Below are 23,468 nucleotides of genomic sequence, written 5' to 3'. Positions count from 1 at the left end.
AGTCTGGTCACGGTAATGAGTTTATTGTTTGCATGAAAGAGATAGCTGAAAAGTGTCAGTATAAAACCTTACTTTTCAAACTTTCACCTAGATTTAGAGTTTTGCGTTAGCCGTCCAAACCAGCGTTAAGGGGTCCTAACGCTGGTTTTGGCCGCCCGCTGGTATTTAGAGTCAGTCAGGAAAAGGTCTAACGCTCACTTTCCAGCCGCGACTTTTCCATACTGCAGATCCCCTTACGTCAATTGCGTATCCTATCATTTCAATGGGATCTTTCTAACACTGGTATTTAGAGTCTTGGCTGAAGTGAGCGTTAGAACTCTAACGACAAGACTCCAGCCGCAGGAAAAAAATCAGGAGTTAAGAGCTTTATGGGCTAACGCCGGTTCATAAAGCTCTTAACTACTGTGCTCTAAAGTACACTAACACCCATAAACTACCTATGCACCCCTAAACCGAGGTCCCCCCCACATCGCCGCCACTATAATTAAATTTTTTAACCCCTAATCTGCCGACCGCACACCGCCGCAACCTACATTATCCCTATGTACCCCTAATCTGCTGCCCCTAACATCGCCGACACCTACATAATATTTATTAACGCCTAATCTGCCCCCCCCCAACGTTGCCGCTACCTACCTACACTTATTAACCCCTAATCTGCCGACCGGACCTCGCCGCTACTCTAATAAATGTATTAACCCCTAAAGCTAAGTCTAACCCTATACCTAACACCCCCCTAAGTTAAATATAATTTTAATCTAACAAAATAAAATAAATCTTATAAAATAAATTAATCCTATTTAAAGCTAAATACTTACCTGTAAAATAAACCCTATTATAGCTACAATATAACGAATAATTATATTGTAGCTATTTTAGGATTTATATTTATTTTACAGGCAACTTTGTATTTATTTTAATTAGGTACAATAGCTATTAAATAGTTATTTACTATTTAATAGCTACCTAGTTAAAATAATAACAAAATTACCTGTAAAATAAATCCTAACCTAAGTTACAATTAAACCTAACACTACACTATCAATAAATTAATTAACTAAACTACCTACAATTATCTACAATTAAATCAACTAAACTAAATTACAAAAAAAAAAACACTAAATTACAAAAAATAAAAAAAGATTACAAGAATTTAAAACTAATTACACCTACTCTTAGCCCCCTAAAAAAATAACAAAGCCCCCAAAATAAAAAAATGCCCTACCCTATTCTAAAATAAAAAGTTAACAGCTCTTTTACCTTTAAATATACACCAAAGGCTTAGCACCTGTCATATATCCTTATGTAGCCAAGTCCAATTTTAACCCCACTGCTATGTGACCTTAATAAATTGCACCCTTCACAAAATTTCAGTACACACTTTTCAAACTTCACTTCTGGGTTAAACACTCACATTCGCCCGTTGTCCGGAACTCATCTCCCTCTTTTACACAAAACCCGGTGTTCACCTGTGGTCTGCTTAGGAGACTCCACTATCGCGGTAGCCCGGCTCGTCCTTACTCGGCGTTCTGTGCTTCTCTGTTACCCCTTCGTGTGTGTGCTCGTTGACGTCTTGGGCGTGCTTCCGTCACAATACCTGCAGTGGGGCGTGGTGGAAATCGCTGCCGTGTGTGCACTTTAGTGATTACTCAGGTAATTCTCAAAGAACAAGAAAAAAGGCACCTTCACGGTTATGCGGTTAAAAAGTCTTTAGTTTATTTTTCTTGAACAGCAAGACAAATTCTTAAGTTCAGCTCAGGATGGAAAGTTTGGGTTGTTCCCAGTGACCCACTGACGCGTTTCGGCTCGCTGGCCGTAATCGTAGTGTGGTCTGTATAGCCTCTATCGGCTCTTTTTAAATCTGTAGGCTTTTGCCTATTGGTTAAAACCAAAGAACCTGGGAATTAACCCATTACTTTCCAATTCATTCAATTACTCATATGTTAATACTATTGCAAAACTTTTCTTAGGACAATCAATTAATGTATTATAATAAACATCCTCATATATGACATGACTTCATAAAGTTACATTGGCACATTTCTGAAAATAATAAATTCAAATATAATGCAACCTTTTCCAGACAGTCTAAAACTTAAATATCAATTTATATGTCCCCTTGTTTTGGGTAAATTCATTCTCTGGTATGAGTTTTCTCCTTTCCATAACTTAGCTACCAATTTTTGTATTTATATTCTGGGATCGATTAGCATAATCTCTTAAACAGTCAGAGGTAATAAATCCTTATTTCTGGACACACAGACTATTTCCAGAAGTTGATCAGATCATACTCTGAATTTAATCCTTGTGGTAACCTCGTTTTTAGTCTGTGTATCCAGAATATTTCTTTTTTAGCCAAAACCGACTCCCTATCGCCTCCTCTGGAGCCCATTTTTGCATCATCTATTATTGTCCATCTAAGTGTATTGCTACTTTTATTATGACAATTTTTGAAATGAAGCACAAGAGGTGTAGTTAGTTTGCCTAGTTTTATGTTTGAAAGGTGCTCTCTAATTCTGTACCTTACTTCTCTAGTAGTGAGCCCAGTGTACTGAACTTCGCATTCTATACAGGTAAGCAGATAAATGGAATAAGTGGCTCTACAATTTGAACATCCTTTAAATTCAAAAACCTCTCCTGTTACACTGCTTTTAAATTCTTGTCTAGGGTCTAACTTCTCGCAGGCTTTACAATGTAAATTGCCGCATCTAAATACCCCTCTATGTTCTAACCATGAGCTTCTTCTTGGAAGCTCCGATTTCAACTGTGTAGGAGCAATTCTATTTCCAATAGACAGTCCTTTCCTGAATGCAAACCTGCACATTCTTGGACTTATCTCCTCCAGTCCATCATCAGCTTTTATCATAGACAGATTTTTTCTGATGATTTGACAAATTTCCTCATACTGATTGCTATATTGGGTGACAAAAGTCACCCTTTTCTCCTCTTTAATGTCACGCTTTTTGGACAACTCCCTATAATTAAGGTAAATTGACCTATCTTGGCCATCAATATCTTTTCTTACTGAGTCAATATCTTTTTGTTGATATCCTCTTTCTCTCAATCTTTTACTAAGATCGTCAGCTTGTATATTGTACGTGTCCATATTTGTACAGTTTCTCTTGAGCCGTATATATTGACCCCTTATAACTGATTTAAAGACCCTTTGAGGGTGATTACTGCGGGCATGCAATATAGTATTGCCCGATATGGGCTTTCTATATAATTCCACCTCAATTTTGCTTTGATTCTCTCCTTTAAGGGTAACATCTAAGTAGTTAATACTGCTCTTATCTACTTCAAAGGTGAATTTAATCCCCACATCATTTGTGTTCAGTCTTTCCACAAACCTCTTCGCCTCCTCAGGTCTACCACACCATACGAATATCAAATCATCTATATATCGTTTGTAATAAACAATGTGGTCCCTATCAGTGTTTTCACCCCCAAAGATGTGGGACAGCTCCCACCATCCCATGAATAAATTCGCATAGGATGGTGCAAATTTGGCTCCCATGGCCGTCCCACATCTCTGGAGGTAAAATTCCCCCTCGAAGGCGAAGAAGTTGTGGCTCAGTAAAAATTCTGTTACTCGTAATATATACTTTATTAAATCTTCATCAAAAGATTTATTTCTATGGAGAAAATAGTTTAATGCCTCCAAACCTTTCTCATGTCTAATAGAGGAATATAGCGAGACTACATCTATAGTCAACCAGATGTAGTTTTCTTTCCAATCTATAGATTCTATTTCTAGTAATAACTGTTTAGTGTCTCTTAAAAAACTTGGTAACTGTTTCACCAAAGGTTGGAGGATTTCGTCCAACCATTCTGAAAGATGTTCAAAAATAGAATTAATGCCACTTATTATAGGCCTTCCAACTACATTTACTAAAGATTTGTGGACTTTGGGCAAGAAATTGAAGATCGGAATAACAGGGTGGTCTACCAACAAAAATTCTTTAGTTTTATCATCCACAAAACCACCTTCAATTCCATCATCAACTAAATGCCCAAGTTCCTTTTGAAATCTTAGAGTAGGGTTAAAAGTCAACTTAGTGTATTGTTGCGGATCACTCAACTGTCTAAGGGCTTCTTTGACAAAGAAGGTTCGGTCCATGACCACGACCGAACCCCCCTTGTCCGCTGCCCTAATTACTAAATCATTTCTATTTCCCAATTTCTTTAACGCTAAATACTCCTCTTTGGTCAAATTTTTCCTTTTATATCTATTTACACGATAGGCTAATTTATTTAAATCCCTTTCAACTCGTTTTTGGAATTTCTCCAAAATTTCTCCCCTTGATTGAATGGGATAAAAAGAGGAAACTCGTTTTAAAGATGGTCCTTTTACTATCTGCCTGTTTTCAAATTCACTATTACTTTCATTATATAGTGATTCCAAAGTTGCCAGATCACATTCTTCCTGATAGCTAAGGTTTCTACTCATAGGATATCTATCTCTTTCAGACTGTAGGTGACCAAAAATCTCTCCACTCTCATCATTTTTAAAATGTTTTTTTAAAGTTAAATTTCGAATCAACTTATTGGTATCAATTAGAGTCTGAAAGAGATTAAAATCCTCACTCGGGACAAAATTCAAACCTAAACTCAATACTCTAATTTCAGTTTCATTTAATTTAGAGGAGGAAAGGTTGATTACTGAGTTCACTTGTATTTCGTTTGTGACCTCCCTCTCCGTGGTGGGAGCTGGTTCTCCCTTATTTTTCCATCTCTTCCCCCCCCTTCTGATTCTTTTGTTTTTACCTGATGATGGACTGGAGGAGATAAGTCCAAGAATGTGCAGGTTTGCATTCAGGAAAGGACTGTCTATTGGAAATAGAATTGCTCCTACACAGTTGAAATCGGAGCTTCCAAGAAGAAGCTCATGGTTAGAACATAGAGGGGTATTTAGATGCGGCAATTTACATTGTAAAGCCTGCGAGAAGTTAGACCCTAGACAAGAATTTAAAAGCAGTGTAACAGGAGAGGTTTTTGAATTTAAAGGATGTTCAAATTGTAGAGCCACTTATTCCATTTATCTGCTTACCTGTATAGAATGCGAAGTTCAGTACACTGGGCTCACTACTAGAGAAGTAAGGTACAGAATTAGAGAGCACCTTTCAAACATAAAACTAGGCAAACTAACTACACCTCTTGTGCTTCATTTCAAAAATTGTCATAATAAAAGTAGCAATACACTTAGATGGACAATAATAGATGATGCAAAAATGGGCTCCAGAGGAGGCGATAGGGAGTCGGTTTTGGCTAAAAAAGAAATATTCTGGATACACAGACTAAAAACGAGGTTACCACAAGGATTAAATTCAGAGTATGATCTGATCAACTTCTGGAAATAGTCTGTGTGTCCAGAAATAAGGATTTATTACCTCTGACTGTTTAAGAGATTATGCTAATCGATCCCAGAATATAAATACAAAAATTGGTAGCTAAGTTATGGAAAGGAGAAAACTCATACCAGAGAATGAATTTACCCAAAACAAGGGGACATATAAATTGATATTTAAGTTTTAGACTGTCTGGAAAAGGTTGCATTATATTTGAATTTATTATTTTCAGAAATGTGCCAATGTAACTTTATGAAGTCATGTCATATATGAGGATGTTTATTATAATACATTAATTGATTGTCCTAAGAAAAGTTTTGCAATAGTATTAACATATGAGTAATTGAATGAATTGGAAAGTAATGGGTTAATTCCCAGGTTCTTTGGTTTTAACCAATAGGCAAAAGCCTACAGATTTAAAAAGAGCCGATAGAGGCTATACAGACCACACTACGATTACGGCCAGCGAGCCGAAACGCGTCAGTGGGTCACTGGGAACAACCCAAACTTTCCATCCTGAGCTGAACTTAAGAATTTGTCTTGCTGTTCAAGAAAAATAAACTAAAGACTTTTTAACCGCATAACCGTGAAGGTGCCTTTTTTCTTGTTCTTTGAGCTCTTTTACCTTACCAGCCCTTAAAAGGGCCTTTTGCGGGGCATGCCCCAAAGTCATCAGCTCTTTTGCATTTAAAAAAAACATACAATACCCCCCCCAACATTACAACCCACCACCCACATACCCCTAATCTAACCCAAACCCCCCTTAAAAAACCTAACACTAAGCCCCTGAAGAGCTCCCGACCTTATCTTCACCACACCGGGTATCACCGATCCGTCCAGAAGAAGGTCCGAAGTCTACATCCTATCCGGCAAGAAGAGGTCCAGAAGAGGGTCCGAAGTCTTCATCCTATCCGTCAAGAAGAGGATATCCGGACCGGTAGACATGTTTATCCAGGCGGCGTCTTCTATCTTCATCCATCCGGCGTGGAGCGGGACCATCTTGAAGCAGCCGACGCGGATCCATCCTCTTCTTCCGGTGACTCCCGACGAATGAAGGTTCCTTTAAGTGACGTCATCCAAGATGGCGTCCCTCGAATTCCGATTGGCTGATAGGATTCTGATCGGAACAGCCAATAGAATGGAAGCTCAATCTGATTGGCTGATTGGATTAGCCAATCGGATTGAACTTGAATCTGATTGGCTGATTCAATCAGCCAATCAGATTTTTCCTACCTTAATTCCGATTGGCTGATAGAATCCTATCAGCCAATCGGAATTCGAGGGTCACCAGATCCTACTGAGCATGTGCAAGAATTCACAGACTATACGTATATGCATTTGTGATTGGCTGATGGCTATCACATGGTACAAGGGGAGTGGAAATAGACATAACTTTGAAATTCGTTATAAAAAAATCTACTACTCATTTGAAGTTCAGACTAAGTGCTATTGCATTGTCTTGTTATCTTGCATTTGTTGATTATGCAAATCTAATGTGTTGACTGGTCCTTTAATGTCTAAACTGTTGGCAACAAAAGTGAGTACATCCCTAAGTGGAAATGCCCAAATTGGGCCCAATTAGCTATTTAGTGTAACAAGGTCTCAGGTGTGAATGGGGAACAGGTGTGCTAAATTTGGTGTTATTGCTCTCACACTCTCTCATACTGGTCACTGGAAGTTCAACATGGCACCTCATGGCAAAGAACTCTCTGAGGATCTGAAAAAAAGAATTTTTGCTCTAAATAAAGATGGCCTAGGCTATAAGAAGATTGCCAAGACCCTGAAACTGAGCTGCAGCACGGTGGGCAAGACCATACAGCGGTTTCACAGGACAGGTTCCACTCAGAACAGGCTTCACTATGGTCGACCAAAGGAGTTGAGTGCACATGCTCAGCGTCATGTCCAGAGGTTGTCTTTGGGAAATAGACGTATGAGTGCTGCCAGCATTGCTGCAGAGGTTGAAGGGTGGGGGGGGGGTCAGCCTGTCAGTGCTCAGACCATACGCCGCACATTGCATCAAATTGGTCTACATGGCTGTCTTCCCACAAGAAAGCCCACAAACAGTTTGCTGAAGACAAGCAGACTAAGAACATGGATTACTGGAACCATGTCCTGTGGTCCGATGAGACCAAGATAAACTTATTTGGTTCAGATGGTGTCAAGCGTGTGTGGTGGCAACCAGGTAAGGTTTTCTGTGACATACTGAAGCAGAGCATGATTTCCTCCCTTCTGAGACTGGGCCGCAGGGCAGTATTCCAACATGATAACGACCCCAAACACACCTCCAAGACGACCACTGCCTTGCTAAAGAAGCTGAGGGTAAAGGTGATGGACTGGCCAAGCATGTCTCCAGACCTAAACCCTATTGAGCATCTGTGGGGCATCCTCAAATGGAAGTTGGGGGAGCGCAAGGTCTCTAACATCCACCAGCTCCGTGATGTCGTCATAGAGGAGTGGAAGAGGACTCCAGTGACAACTTGTGAAGCTCTGGTGAACTCCATGCCCAAGAGGGTAAAGGCAGTGCTGGAAAATAATGGTGGCCACACAAAATATTGACACTTTGGGCCCAATTTGGACATTTCCACTTAGGGGTGTACTCAGTTTTGAAACTGAAATTAGTGGATAAGAGTTATCCACAAGAAAGTATGCATATAGCACTCTAATGCCCAGACTTAGAAATTGGCGGTATTCCTAGAGTTAAAACATAACTTTTAATTAAATTGGTTAAAAAAGTAAGTGCTCCAACACACCATACTATTAAAATGTGTAAACTCTGTGTTTAAGAGAAATTACAAATTGAGAAGATGTGATTGGTCCAATATCGGTGGCCTTATCCACAATGATAAACAACTTCTTCTGTGATCCAATATAATGTAATACTATTCAGTTGGACTTTGAGTGAGTATAAATAAACTGACTTGCTTCTAGTTCTGAGTTAGCCCTTACATATACGTGTGGGGAATCCGATTTCACATATCTAGACCATGCATATGGATGATTAAGTGTATGATCGTGCTAACTCAGAACTAGAAGCAAGTCAGTTTATTTATACTCACTCAAAGTCCAACTGAATAGTATTACATTATATTGGATCACAGAAGAAGTTGTTTATCATTGTGGACAAGGCCACCGATATTGGACCAATCACATCTTCTCAATTTGTAATTTCTCTTAAACACAGAGTTTACACATTTTAATAGTATGAATGGTGTGTTGGAGCACTTACTTTTTTAACCAATTTAATTAAAAGTTATGTTTTAACTCTAGGAATACCGCCAATTTCTAAGTCTGGGCATTAGAGTGCTATATGCATACTTTCTTGTGGATAACTCTTATCCACTAATTTCAGTTTCATATTTATTTATGCAGAGCACCAACCCACAAAACAAGTAATAGATGAACACTTTTACACACTAAACTAGTAAAGTGTGTCCATACTATTATACTATTAGTGGGGATTGCCTATATAGTGCCATTGTTTGTTTCCAATTTCCACGTGTACTCACTTTTGTTGCCAACAGTTTAGACATTAATGGCTGTGTGTTGAGTTATTTTGAGGGAACAGCAAATTTACACTGTTATACAGGTTGTACAGTTACTATTTTACATTGTAGCAAAGTGTAATTTCTTCAGTGTTGTCACGTGAAAAGATATAATGAAATATTTACAAAAATGTGAGAGGTGTACTCACTTTTGTGAGATACTGTATCTATCTATCTATCTATCTATCTATCTATCTATATATATAGGTTCTCCAGTGCTGAGTAAACCTTTTTTTAAGCAGGAGTTGTCTCTATCAGTATTTGTACTCAAATTCAGAGAATTAGCCACCCCCTGTTAGTTTCACATTAAATTTAACCAGCTTTTACTTGTTTGAGAAATATGTTTCTTTAAATATCATATGTGCAACTTTCCAATTATTATCACGTTAAATGATAATTAAAGTGAAACAATGAAATATATATATATACAGGTAGCCCTCAGTTTACGCCGGGGTTAGGTTCCAGAAGGAATGGTTGTAAATCGAAACCGTTGTAAATTGAAACCAAGTTTATAATGTAAGTCAATGGGAAGTGAGGGAGATAGGTTCCAGGCCCCTCTCAAAATGGTCATAAGTAACACCTAATACATTATTTTTAAAGCTTTGAAATTAAGTCTTTAAATGCTAAACAGCATTATAAACCTTATAAAATAATCACACAACACAGAATATATAATTAAACTAAGGTAAATGAACAAAAACATTTGCTAAACAGCATTTTAAACCTAATACAATAATCACACAACACAGACTTCACTTGCATTTTTTTCTGCAAACAGTTCTTTCTATGCATTCCAATCTGGACTGATTTATAGACAGGAAGATCTTGTTCCTTTGAAATCTGCTCGATAGCTCAGGTCTGGTTGAACTGATTAATTTCAGCTTGCTTGGCTTTGCTGCAACACAAGCGGACAGCTCCACCTACTGGCTATTTGAATAACTGCACTGCTTCTCAATGCTTTTCAATAGTGGTCACATGACTGGAAAAAAAGGTTGTTATTCTGAAACGGTGTAAATTGAACCGTTGTAAAACGAGGGCCACCTGTATATATATATATATATATATATATATTTAAGCAATGTGATAAACAAAAAGCAGAAAGTCCAAATCCAAATATCTTCCAAATGCTTAAAATCTAAAAAAAGAGGAAAACACAATATAGTGTAATAACGTCTGTAATCCAGGAAAAGAAAGATTTCACAATGCGAAATTTGTACTCTCATGTGTTGGAGCAGATTCTGCTATATTTCACCAGGATTTCATCAGGTGTGCCATATAATTAAAGTGATTGTAACGTTTAATGAATTACTGCCCAGTATCTAAAAATAATCTTAAAAACAGGGGCACTTTAATTCATTAACTTTACATTGACGCTTCTTTTTAAAATTAATTAACACTGCGTTATGGTAAACGTTATGGTCCTCCAGATCTACTACTGTATTTAGCATATGGATGACTAATCCGTCTTCCTCCAATCGTTGCGTGCCTCATGAGCTGAATGCGAAAGGGGGCATGCAACGATTGGAGGAAGCCGGATTCGTCATCGATCTGCTAAATACAGTAGGAGATGCAGGTGGGGGATCAGCGGTCTGTTTACCATAATGCAGTGGTAAATATTTTTAAAAAGAAGCGTCATTGTAAAGTTTAATGAATTAAAGTGCCCCTGTTTTTAAGATTATTTTTAAATACTGGGCAGTAATTCATTAAACTTTACAATCACTTTAAGGGCTCATATCTAGTCAATCCCGAAAGCCTCAGAAATGCAGCTGGTGAATAAGTTTAAATATTTATTAAAAATTTTAATAAAATATATAGAAGAAAAATACACTAAAACCAAAGGACTATACTATATCAGTCACAAAAGGAGAATATCATGCCTTGTAATAAATCACCCATTATCTTTCAAAGTCATGGTTATACAACGAAACACGTGTCAGAGTCTTTGGTGGGTCTATTGTCACATAAAGAGCGGGGCTCGCCTTTGTAATCGAGTATATTTAAACTTGTCCATTATAACCGTAACATAGTGATACACTTCAGCGGCTGTAAAAAAAGACAGTGGGTCATTTTATTACCAGGAATGATATTTCTATTTATGACCTTTGTTTTTATTGTATTTTACTTTGATTTATTTTATTAAACCTTTTTAATAAATATTGCAACTTATTCACTGGTTGCATTTTGGAGGATTCCATGATTGGCTACGTATGAGCCCTTACTCATACCTGATGAAATAGAGCAGAATCTGCTTCAACACATGTGAGTACAAACTTGTCATTGTGAAGTGTTTCTTCTGGATTCCAGACGTTTATCACACTATATTTTGTTCTCTCTTCTCTTTTTTGGTGAGTTGCAACAAGCTATTTGGATTTGGACTTTTCTCTTACAGTATATACTTTTTGTTATAGACCATGTGCTGAGATCTAAATATGAAAGAAGAACCTATCAAGTTTCTAATCCATATTAAAACATATATTTAGTGATAATAAATCCTGTTTTATGTTTATTTCAGGGCTACAAGTCATACACAAACAAGATACATACTGAGTGGGAGGAGTCACATCATTTTCTGTGCTGTGCTGTGTGTTTTTATCACTCTGGTACATATAGCTGACTGAGGCTGTATCTGATTGGAGAATACCCACATATGCCCTGTATCTGATTGGAGAATAACCACATATGCCCTGTATCTGATTCGAGAATAACCACATATGCCCTGTATCTGATTGGAGAATAACCACATATGCCCTGTATCTGATTGGAGAATAACCACATATGCCGGAGACAAATCAGATTTCTGGGATATCCCTGTGTGACAAAAGCTAAGTACCCGGGACACTGACTCACCTGTGCTCACACAGGGGTACCCGTGACATCTGCCACCTGCCCTTAAAGGGACACTGTACCCAACTGCTTCTGTCATCCATATGAAATGGGAGCATTAAAACACTGTCTTGTTTAATATGTGAAGAAAAAGCTATTTAAATGTAAATTCATACCAGTATCAATTGTGCACTTCTTACTCATGCTCATTGGCTTATACATTCTTCCTGTTAATGCTCAGTCACAATTAGCAGTAAATACAATGAGCTTTAGTAGGTGGTACACATCTGAATCAGCTGTATTGCTTTCAGTTTCTATTTAAAAAGCTTTTCAGTCACTTTTTTTTATACTAAAAATAAACAAATTTAGATTTTACTCTTTCATACGGATGAAATGTAATTAGTAAAGTGTCCCTTTAAGAATAAATTCTGTTCCAAGACATCATTAGTAAGCACCGGGAGGTTCTCACCCAGGAGTTGTGCAGCACTGCCATAAACAGTTTTTACCTCTTGTAAATATTTTTATTTGTTAAATTATAAGTATACTTTTTATAGACAAATAAAGTTTTTTTCTCTAAATGTTATTTATTCACAAATTAGATTTTTAAGAAGATAAAATATCCAGTGTGCATTGCATTTTCATTAGATCTTCACATGATAGTTAGTGGAAGGCAGTTATCCCTGCAGTGTACATAAGGGCGCTTGGCTCTGAGTGCTGGAGTGTGTGTGTGCTACCAACAGTGTTGCAGTTATGGGGGGGGGGAGTGTACTTACCCCAAGTTAAACCACTAGCAGGAAATCCTCTTTCTCATTGTGGATTCCTTGAAGCTTCCTCACCCTCCCTCTCCTTTTGTATGTTGTTTGGCAGCAGTTGTTTGTGTTCCTTCTTATGCAGGATTATAGGATGTTCGAGGCTCGAGGAGGGTTGGTCGAACTACCTTGAATGGTAGTTTTTTGCTCTCCAGACTTAAACTTGCTGTGCAACTCGTTGGGCCTGGCCCTACTGGTTTGGAGTTGTTTAATTTGATCTTGCACCCTGGCTTGGCGGTTGGTCTAGGCATTTGATATTTGGCTGTGAGGTCGAGTGACGGCCATACTAGTAAGGATGCTGTCCCCAGGCTTGAGCTTGGGAGGGCTCTTATTGGGTTGGCTATAAATCCAGCGCTACACCAAAAGGGTGCTAAACCTCTGCTCAGGTAGTGAATTCTTCACTTAGTTATAACTATGGTGTTGTACATACACCTATACACATGAATACAGATATACACAAATACATATACACCCATTGGAGCACCTTGTCTTTTACCATAACCCTTTAAATCTGTGTTAAACATTTCTTTTCAATAATAAATATAACCAAAATACAGTATTTCAATATATTTTTATATGTTTTGTTTTGCATATTTTCAAAGTTAACAAAATGGGGCCTATTTAACAAAGGTCTGTCGGACCTGATCTAACAGTGCGGATCATGTCCGACAGACCTCGCTGAATGCGGAGAGCAATACGCTCTCCGTATTCAGCATTGCACCAGCAGCTCTTGTGAACTGCTGGTGCAATGCCGCCCCCTGCAGATTTGCGGCCAATCAGCCGTCAGCAGGGGGTGTCAATCAACCCGATCATACTCGATCAGGTTGAATTGCAGCGATGTCTGCCCGCCTGCTCAGAGCTTTAGACCGCTGCTTCATAACTGCTGTTTCTGGCGAGCCTGCAGGCTCGCCAGAAACATGGGCCCTCAAGCTCCATTACATCAGGCCTTAAAGGTGTTCTATTTTCCAGCTCTATTTGGTATTGTAATATGAGAGTTAATAGTGGTTCCTGCTCAATCCATTAAAAGCATAGGGCCCGCTAAAAGAAAAATTATGCTTGGCTGTTAAATTAATTTCTCTCATGGTGGTGAGAGTCAATGATCCATTACTCCTGGGAATTACCTTTCCTGACCACTAGGAGGAGGCAAAGATTTCCAAGCTCCAAGAGCTCTACAAAACCTCTCATACCACTATGGTAACAAGTTTGATGTATAGCCAAGCAAAAAGAGATAGAAAAAGGAAAATATAGAGCAAACTAATGAAGCAGGAGGAAAAAGGTGTTAAAAAATACTAACTACCACCAGACAAAAATAACAGGGTGGAGTCTTATGGACTCTCACCACCATGAAAGAAAATAAATTACCAGGTAAGCATAGATTATGTTTTTTTTCATGCAGGTTTCCATTATTCGTGGGAAACTAATACCCAAGCAGTGAAGTAATGAGGGCGGGACCAGCATGATATATCATCTAATTAGATGAACTCTTTTTTTCACAATACTAAAAAGAGCTTACAGTGACACTAAACCCAATTTTTTTCTTTCGTGATTCAGATAGAGCATGCAATTTTAAGCAACTTTCTAATTTACTCCTATTATCAATTTTTCTTCATTCTCTTGGTATCTTTATTTGAAAAAGCAGGAATAAAAGCTTACGAGCCAGCTAAATTTATCCACCAATCTGCAAGCGCTACCCAGAGTTCTGAACCAAAAATGGGCAGGCTCCAAAGCTTTCATTCCTGTTTTTTCAAATAAAGATACCAAGAGAATGAAGAAAAATTTAGGAGTAAATTAGAAAGTTACTTAAAATTGCATGCTCTATCTGAACCATGAAAGAAAAAAAATTGGGTTTAGTATCCCTTTTATATATATCATAGTTTATTTATTTTTATTAATCAAGCAAAAAACTAAGGAAAAAAGCATAGAGAAAAAAAAACATAATTTATGTAAGAACTTACCTGATAAATTCATTTCTTTCATATTAGCAAGAGTCCATGAGCTAGTGACGTATGGGATATACATTCCTACCAGGAGGGGCAAAGTTTCCCAAACCTTAAAATGCCTATAAATACACCCCTCACCACACCCACAATTCAGTTTAACGAATAGCCAAGAAGTGGGGTGATAAGAAAAAAGTGCGAAAGCATATAAAATAAGGAATTGGAATAATTGTGCTTTATACAAAAAAATCATAACCACCACAAAAAAAGGGCGGGCCTCATGGACTCTTGCTAATATGAAAGAAATGAATTTATCAGGTAAGTTCTTACATAAATTATGTTTTCTTTCATGTAATTAGCAAGAGTCCATGAGCTAGTGACGTATGGGATAATGACTACCCAAGATGTGGATCTTTCCACACAAGAGTCACTAGAGAGGGAGGGATAAAATAAAGACAGCCAATTCCTGCTGAAAATAATCCACACCCAAAATAAAGTTTAATGAAAAAACATAAGCAGAAGATTCAAACTGAAAACGCTGCCTGAAGTACTTTTCTACCAAAAACTGCTTCAGAAGAAGAAAATACAACAAAATGGTAGAATTTGGTAAAAGTATGCAAAGAGGACCAAGTTGCCGCTTTGCAAATCTGATCAACCGAAGCTTCATTCCTAAACGCCCAGGAAGTAGAAACTGACCTAGTAGAATGAGCTGTAATCCTATGAGGCGGAGTCTTACCCGACTCAACATAGGCAAGATGAATTAAAGATTTCAACCAAGATGCCAAAGAAATGGCAGAAGTTTTCTGGCCTTTCTAAAACCGGAAAAGATAACAAATAAACTTGAAGTCTTTCGGAAAGACTTAGTAGCTTCAACATAATATTTCAAAGCTCTAATAACATCCAAAGAATGCAACGATTTCTCCTTAGAATTCTTAGGATTTAAGACATAATGAAGGAACCACAATGTCTCTACTAATGTTGTTGGAATTCACAACTTAGGTAAAAATTCAAAAGAAGTTCGCAACACCGCCTTATCCTGATGAAAAATCAGAAAAGGAGACTCACAAGAAAGAGCAGATAATTCAGAAACTCTTCTGGCAGAAGATATGGCCAAAAGGAACAACACTTTCCAAGAAAGTAATTTAATATCCAATGAATGCATAGGTTCAAATGGAGGAGCTTGAAGAGCCCCCAGAACCAAATTCAAACTCCAAGGAGGAGAAATTGACTTAATGACAGGCTTTATACGAACCAAAGCTTGTACAAAACAATGAATATCAGGAAGAATAGCAATCTGTCTGTGAAAAAGAACAGAAAGAGCAGAGATTGACCTTTCAAGGAACTTGCGGACAAACCCTTATCTAAACCATCCTGAAGAAACTGTAATATTCTCGGTATTCTAAAAGAATGCCAAGAAAAATGATGAGAAAGACACCAAGAAATATAAGTCTTCCAGACTCTATAATATATCTCTCTGGATACAGATTTACGAGCCTGTAACATAGTATTAATCACAGAGTCAGAGAAACCTCTTTGACCAAGAATCAAGCGTTCAATCTCCATACCTTTAAATTTAAGGATTTCAGATCCTGATGGAAAAAAGGACCTTGAGACAAAAGGTCTGGTCTTAACGGAAGAGTCCACGGTTGGCAAGAGGCCATCCGGACAAGATCCGCATACCAAAACCTGTGAGGCCATGCCGGAGCTACCAGCAGAACAAACGAGCATTCCTTCAGAATCTTGGAGATTACTCTTGGAAGAAGAACTAGAGGCGGAAAGATATAGGCAGGATGATACTTCCAAGGAAGTGATAATGCATCCACTGCCTCCGCCTGAGGATCCCGGGATCTGGACAGATACCTGGGAAGTTTCTTGTTTAGATGAGAAGCCATCAGATCTATTTCTGGAAGTTCCCACATTTGAACAATCTGAAGAAATACCTCTGGGTGAAGAGACCATTCGCCCGGATGCAACGTTTGGCGACTGAGATAATCCGCTTTCCAATTGTCCATACCTGGGATATGAACCGCAGAGATTAGACAGGAGCTGGATTCCGCCCAAACCAAAATTCGAGATACTTCTTTCATAGCCAGAGGACTGTGAGTCCCTCCTTGATGATTGATGTATGCCACAGTTGTGACATTGTCTATCTGAAAACAAATGAACAACTCTCTCTTGAGAAGAGGCCAAGACTGAAGAGCTCTGAAAATTGCACGGAGTTCCAAAATATTGATCGGAAATCTCACCTCCTGAGATTCCCAAACCCCTTGTGCCGTCAGATACCCCCACACAGCTCCCCAACCTGTAAGACTTGCATCTGTTGAGATTATAGTCCAGGTCGGAAGAACAAAGAAGCCCCCTGAACTAAACGATGGTGATCTGTCCACCATGTCAGAGAGTGTTGTAAAATCGGTTTAAAGATATTAATTGAGATATCTTTGAGTAATCCCTGCACCATTGGTTCAGCATACAGAGCTGAAGAGGTCGCATGTGAAAACGAGCAAAGGAGATCGCATCTGATGCGGCAGTCCTAAGACCCAACATTTCCATGCATAAGGCTACCAAAGGGAATGATTGTGACTGAAGGTTTTGACAAGCTGATATCAATGTTAAACTTCTCTTGTCTGACAAGGACAGAGTCATAGACACTGAATTTATCTAGAAACCTAAAAAGGTTACCCTTGTCTGAGGAATCAATGAACTGAATGGTAAATTGATCCTCCAACCATGAATTTGAAGAAACAACACAAGTCGATTCGTATGAGATTCTTCGAAAATGAGAAGACTGAGCAAGTACCAAGATATCGTCCAAATAAGGAAAAACCAAAACCCTATTCTCTGATTACAGAAAAAAGGGGCACCGAGAACCTTTGAAAAAAATTCTTGGAACTGAGGCTAGGCCAAACGGTAGAGCCACAAAACTGGTAATGCTTGTCTAAAAAGAGAATCTCAGACACTAAAAGTGATCTGGATGAATCGGAATATGCAGATACACATCCTGTAAATCTATTGTAGACATATAATGCCCTTGCTAAACAAAAGGCAGGATAGTCCTACAGTAACCATCTTGAATGTTGGTATCCTAACATAACGATTCAATAATGACAGATCCGGAACTGGTCTGAAGGAATTGACCTTCTTTGGTACAAATGAAGAGATAAAATAAAACCCCAGCCCCTGTTCCAGAACTGGAACTGGCATAAATACTCCAGCCAACTCTAGATCTGAAACACATTACAGAAATGCTGAGCCTTTGCTGTGTTAACTGGGACACGGGAAAGAAAAGAATCTCTTAGCAGGAGGCCTTAACTTGAAGCCAATTCTGTACCTTTCTGAAACAATGTTTCTGAAACCAGAGATTAAGAACGGAATTGATCCAAATTTCTTTGAAGAAAACGTAATCTGCCCCATACCAGCTGAGCTGGAATAAGGGCCGCACCTTCATAGGTACTTAGGAGCTGGCTATAGGTTTCTATAAGGCTTGGATATATTCCAAACTGGAAATAGTTTCCAAACTGATACCGCTCCTGAGGATGAAGGATCAGGCTTTTGTTCCTTGTGAGGAAAGGAACTAAAATGATTATTTACCCTGGAAAGAAAGGGAAAGCAAAGATGACTTAGAAGACATGTCAGCATTCCAAGTTTAATCCATAAAGCTTCTCTAGCTAAAATAGCTAGAGACATATACCTGACATCAACTCTAATGATATCAAAAGATGGTATCACCAATAAAATTATTAGCATGTTATAGAATAATAATAATGCTATAAAATTATGATCTGTTACTTGTTGCGCTAAAGCTTCTAATCAAAAAGTTGAAGCTGCAGCAACATCCGCTAAAAATATAGCAGGTCTAAGAAGATTACCTGAACATAAGTAAGCTTTTCTTAGAAAGGATTCAATTTTCCTATCTAAAGGATCCTTAAATGAAGTACTATCTGCCGTAGGAATAGTAGTACATTAGCAGGAGTAGAGATAGCCCCATAACCTTAGGGATTTTTGTCTCAAAAAACTCTAATCTGTCAGATGGCACAGGATATAATTTGCTTAAACGTCTAGAAGGAGTAAATAAATTACCCAAATTATTCCATTCCCTGGAAATTACCTCAGAAATAGCATCAGGGAGATAAAACACTTCTGGAATAACTACAGGAGATTTAAAAACCTTATTTAAACGTTTACATTTAGAATCAAGAGGACCAGAATCCTCTATTTCTAATGCAAATAACACTTCTTTAAGTAAAGAACGAATAAATTCCATCTTGAACAAATACAAAGATTTATCAGCATCAACCTCTGAGACAGAAACCTCTGAACCAGAAGAACCATTATCAGTATCAGAATGATGATGTTCATTTAAAAATTCATCTGAAAAAAGAGAAGTTTTAAAAGACTTTTATGTATACTAGAAGGAGAAATAACAGACATAGCCTTCTTAATGGATTTAAAAAATAAAATCTCTTATGTTATCAGGAACACTCTGAAAATTAGATGTTGACGGAACAGCAACAGGTAATGTAACAGTACTAAAGGAAATTTTATCTGCATTAATAAGTTTGACATGACATGCAATACAAATAACAGCTGGAGAAACAGATACCAAAAGTTTATAGCAGATACACTTAGCTTGGTAGCTCCAGCACTGTGCAGTGATTTTCCTGAAGTAACTTCTGACTCAGTTGCAACGTGGAACATCTTGCAATATGTAAAAGAAAAAAACAACATATAAAGCAAAATTGATCAAATTCCTTAAATGACAGTTTCAGGAATGGGAAAAAATGCCAAAGAACAAGCTTCTAGCAACCAGAAGCAATAAAAAATGAGACTTAAATAATGTGGAGACAAAAGTGACGCCCATATTTTTTCGCGCCAAATAAGACGCCCACATTATTTGGCGCCTAAATGCTTTTTTGGCGCCAAAAATGACGCCACATCCGGAACGCCGACATTTTTGGCGCAAAATAACGTCAAAGAATGACGCAACTTCCGGCGACACGTATGACGCCGGAAACGGAAATAGAATTTTTGCGCCAAAAAAGTCCGCGCCAAGAATGACGCAATAAAATGAAGCATTTTCAGCCCCCGCGAGCCTAACAGCCCACAGGGAAAAAGTCAAATTTTAAGGTAAAAAATGTTAAATTAAAATGCATTATCCCAAATATGAAACTGACTGTCTGAAAAATAAGGAAAGTTGAACATTCTGAGTCAAGGCAAATAAATGTTTGAATACATATATTTAGAACTTTATAAACAAAGTGCCCAACCATAGCTAGGAGTGTCACAGAAAATAAGACTTACTTACCCCAGGACACTCATCTACATATAGCAGATAGCCAAACCAGTACTGAAACGAGAATCAGCAGAGGTAATGGTATATATAAGAGTATATCGTCAATCTGAAAAGGGAGGTAAGAGATGAATCTCTACGACCGATAACAGAGAACCTATGAAATAGACCCCTTAGAAGGAGATCACTGCATTCAAATAGGCAATACTCTCCTCACATCCCTCTGACATTCACTGCACGCTGAGAGGAAAACCGGGCTCCAACTTGCTGCGGAGCGCATATCAACGTAGAATCTAGCACAAACTTACTTCACCACCTCCATCGGAGGCAAAGTTTGTAAAACTGAATTGTGGGTGTGGTGAGGGGTGTATTTATAGGCATTTTAAGGTTTGGGAAACTTTGCCCCTCCTGGTAGGAATGTATATCCCATACGTCACTAGCTCATGGACTCTTGCTAATTACATGAAAGAAATCCAATACAACCAGAAACAGCCTGAAGGACTTTCCTACCAACAGCTGCTTCAGAAGAAGCAAAAACATAAAAATGGTAGAATTTAGTGAAAGTATAAGAACACGTAGCTGTCTTGCAAATCTGGTCTACAGAGGCCTCATTCTCTTTTTTTTAATGTATTTATTTTTATTTATTATTACACATCCATGATACAAAGAAAAACTTTACATTCCAGAAACATTGCTCAAATGTTCAAAAAAAGTACAAATACATTAAAAAAACAGCTTACAATCCTTTAGTCACCAAAAAAAAACCAATTTGAGTTCAATTTGTAACCCCAATTACTGTAGACCCTTCTAAAAAATAAAAGTGCTGAGATAATTTGTTTCTGGAAGGGAATCTCTAAAGTTTTAATAAAAAAAAAACTTTATTCTCTTTTATAAAGAACATAAAATACCTCAATAACGAATCTTAGAGCAGGAGTCAGCAACCTTGGCACCCCGGATGTTTTGGAACTACATTTCCCATGATGCTCAGACCCTCTTTAGGCTGGGTTGCTGCCCCCTGTCTTAGAGCTATATGAATATCTTTAACACTGGGGGTTCTAGGCGAAGGACGCGCTTTTAAAATACATTTCCTAGTCATCAATATCACCATTGTGAATAAAAAAGCACTCGCTTTACCAGTTTATCAGCCAAGTATATAATATTACTAAACTTCATTTGTATGTTTAATAACTTAGACAACCAAAAGCTAATTTCAGCCCAAAGTTGATTAATCTTTGGACAATCCCAAAGGTAATGTTTAGAGTTGGATTTCCCCACTTGCATTTTATACATTCATTTTCACATTTTTAAGCCACTTGCTAACACGCCTTAGCGTAACATAAAATCTTTGCATGAATTTGACCTGGAATTCCCTAAGGTACTTTTATCTACCTTCTCCAGTGACAAAAAGACTTTGGCTTCTTTAGTCCAACCCTTTATTATGCTAGTCATATGCTTACCCGTGTTTGAGTCCAGCAGAGCTTTATAGATCAAAAAGTACGTCAATTTCTTTCCAATGGCATGGAGAGTCCACAATTCCATTCATTACTGTTGGGAAATTCACAGCCTGACCACCAGGAGGAGGCAAAAAACCCCAGCAAGAGCTTAAAGGGACACTGAACCCAAAATTTTTCTTTCATGATTCAGATAGAGCATGAAATTTTAAGCAACTTTCTAATTTACTCCTATTATCAAATTTTCTTCATTCTCTTGGTATCTTTATTTGAAATGCAAGAATGTAAGTTTAGATGCCGGCCCATTTTTGGTGAACAACCTGGGTTGTCCTTGCTGATTGGTGGATAAATGCATCCACCAATAAAAAAAAGAGCTGTCCAGAGTTCTGAATAAAAAAAATCCCTTAGATGCCTTCTTTTTCAAATAAATATAGGAAGAGAACAAATAAAAATTAATAATAGGAGTAAATTAGAAAGTTGCTTAAAATTGCTGCTCTATCTGAATCACGAAAGAAAAAAAATGGGTTCAGTGTCCCTTTAAGTGTCCTCCCACTACACATACTCCCTAGTCATTCTTGGCCTCTGTAACTAGGAGGATGTGAAGATGGTGCTCTGAAGAAAATGAAGTCCTTTAATTGGAAGCTTCCCTCTCAAGATAGGACTGGGGCAATGCTGTGTCCATGTAATCCTCTTTAGTAAGAGTATTGGTAGCTGTTAGCTGATGGAGGTCGCAGGGAGCTTCTCTGTCTAGCAATCTGTGCTAACACCCCAATCAGGCAACCAGTTTTAGTTTACACTGCTTTCCTTTATATCCCAGGTCTCTGTCATATGTGGATATGAAGCTGTCAGACCTGGAAGTGCTGTTTCTGCAGCACGGCAATGAACCTCTGAGGTAAGTCCCTTTTTTCTCTCTTTTAATGGGGAGGATTTATATGGGACATGGCAGATGGGTGTCCAGATGGGCTCCGGCAACCTCTCAAGGGGGTATAAGGTGGATCAGGGTGCCCTCATGACTGAACCTGGAATCTTAGGGTGGCAGACTGAGGACGATTTCCTCCAGGCATATTGTACTTCATATGGCCATGTAATTACTTTTTTATTGGGAGCATTCACCCTCTAGCAGGGGGGTTAAGACCCTTTTATTTTTTATTGAACTTTCCTATTTTCAAACTCTGCGGAGAGATAGCATCGCTGCTTGAGGTGTTAACTTAGTAGTTTACATGTTTACTGGTGGGTGCGTTTTCTTAAGGGAACTGAACTATGCATTTAGAAGCGGTTTAGTAAACTGCGTTTTTTCATTTTAATATGCATAGGAGCTCCAGATTTTCATACTGGAACTTGCGCGGCTGTGAGAGAGCTTGTACGATCTGTGGATTGCGGTGTTAACTTTACCACCACAGGATAATTTTGGCATGAACTTGATCCTGGTAAGGTCCGCTCTTGGGAGTATATCTATGACGGGTCAAGAGCCATATCTATACAAGTCCTTAGGGAGGCGGTATATTGCCTTATCGAGGAATGGATCTATGGGACGTCTGGATCTGTGACAGGATGACCTCGCTTCCTGAGGGAATTTGCTGGGCTGCACGGTCAAGTAATGTGTACAGACCAATTGGAAAGGAAACAACTTAAGGGATATTTACTTTACTTACTGTGAAGAATAAGAGTGGGGGTTGTGTTTGGATTCTTTTGTCACAACATAGGTATAGCCAGGACAAAGGAAAGGGGAGGGGCAGTTTCAGGTGAGCTGCATCTACATATTCCATGAATAGGCTAGCTCAGGGATTGGCCAGGGGGGAAGGGAGGTTGGGGCAGGAGGAAAAGGGATTAAGTGCTAGCAAAATGGTTGAGCTCAGAAATAATTATTTTCTTTTTCCCTCCCTAGAAACGACAAAGTCTAGCCCAAGGAAGAGGTCACGTGCAAGAGCGATCACAAGCGATACGTCTAAGGGCAGTTGCTGTGGTGTTTCTGCCACTCAGAATAAGACCGCCCGTGTAGAGCCCCTTAAGGGTTTTTTTCGCCATGAAGCAGGAAATCAGCTACTGGTCTGTCGGTCAGAGCTGGTGGATGGCATAGAAAAGTCATGGCATATTAACTAGTTATATATTTCTTATGCGGAAAGTGTGCGGCCTGGCACGTGGGTAAGGCGGTAATGGGGGGAGATGTGTAGGGTACGGGGGCGGGGGGTATTGGTCTGTCGGTCAAACCCACATGACCTCCTAGTCTGCAGACCTCTCGGCATGTTACTTGCCAAATTACGCCCCTGAGTT

General features: G+C 38.5%; 1 pseudogene; it reads left to right on the top strand.

The window, feature by feature from the left end:
- Window positions 1-23,098, top strand: part of LOC128636563 (major histocompatibility complex class I-related gene protein-like) — a 103,628-nt pseudogene extending 80,530 nt beyond the window's left edge.
- Window positions 23,099-23,468: the final 370 nt, after the last annotated feature.

The sequence above is a fragment of the Bombina bombina genome, chromosome 7 (assembly GCF_027579735.1).
Source record: "Bombina bombina isolate aBomBom1 chromosome 7, aBomBom1.pri, whole genome shotgun sequence".
NCBI classification, from domain to species: domain Eukaryota; kingdom Metazoa; phylum Chordata; class Amphibia; order Anura; family Bombinatoridae; genus Bombina; species Bombina bombina.
Note: the sequence above shows the minus strand (reverse complement) of the source record. Positions and strands in the feature narration are given on the sequence as shown.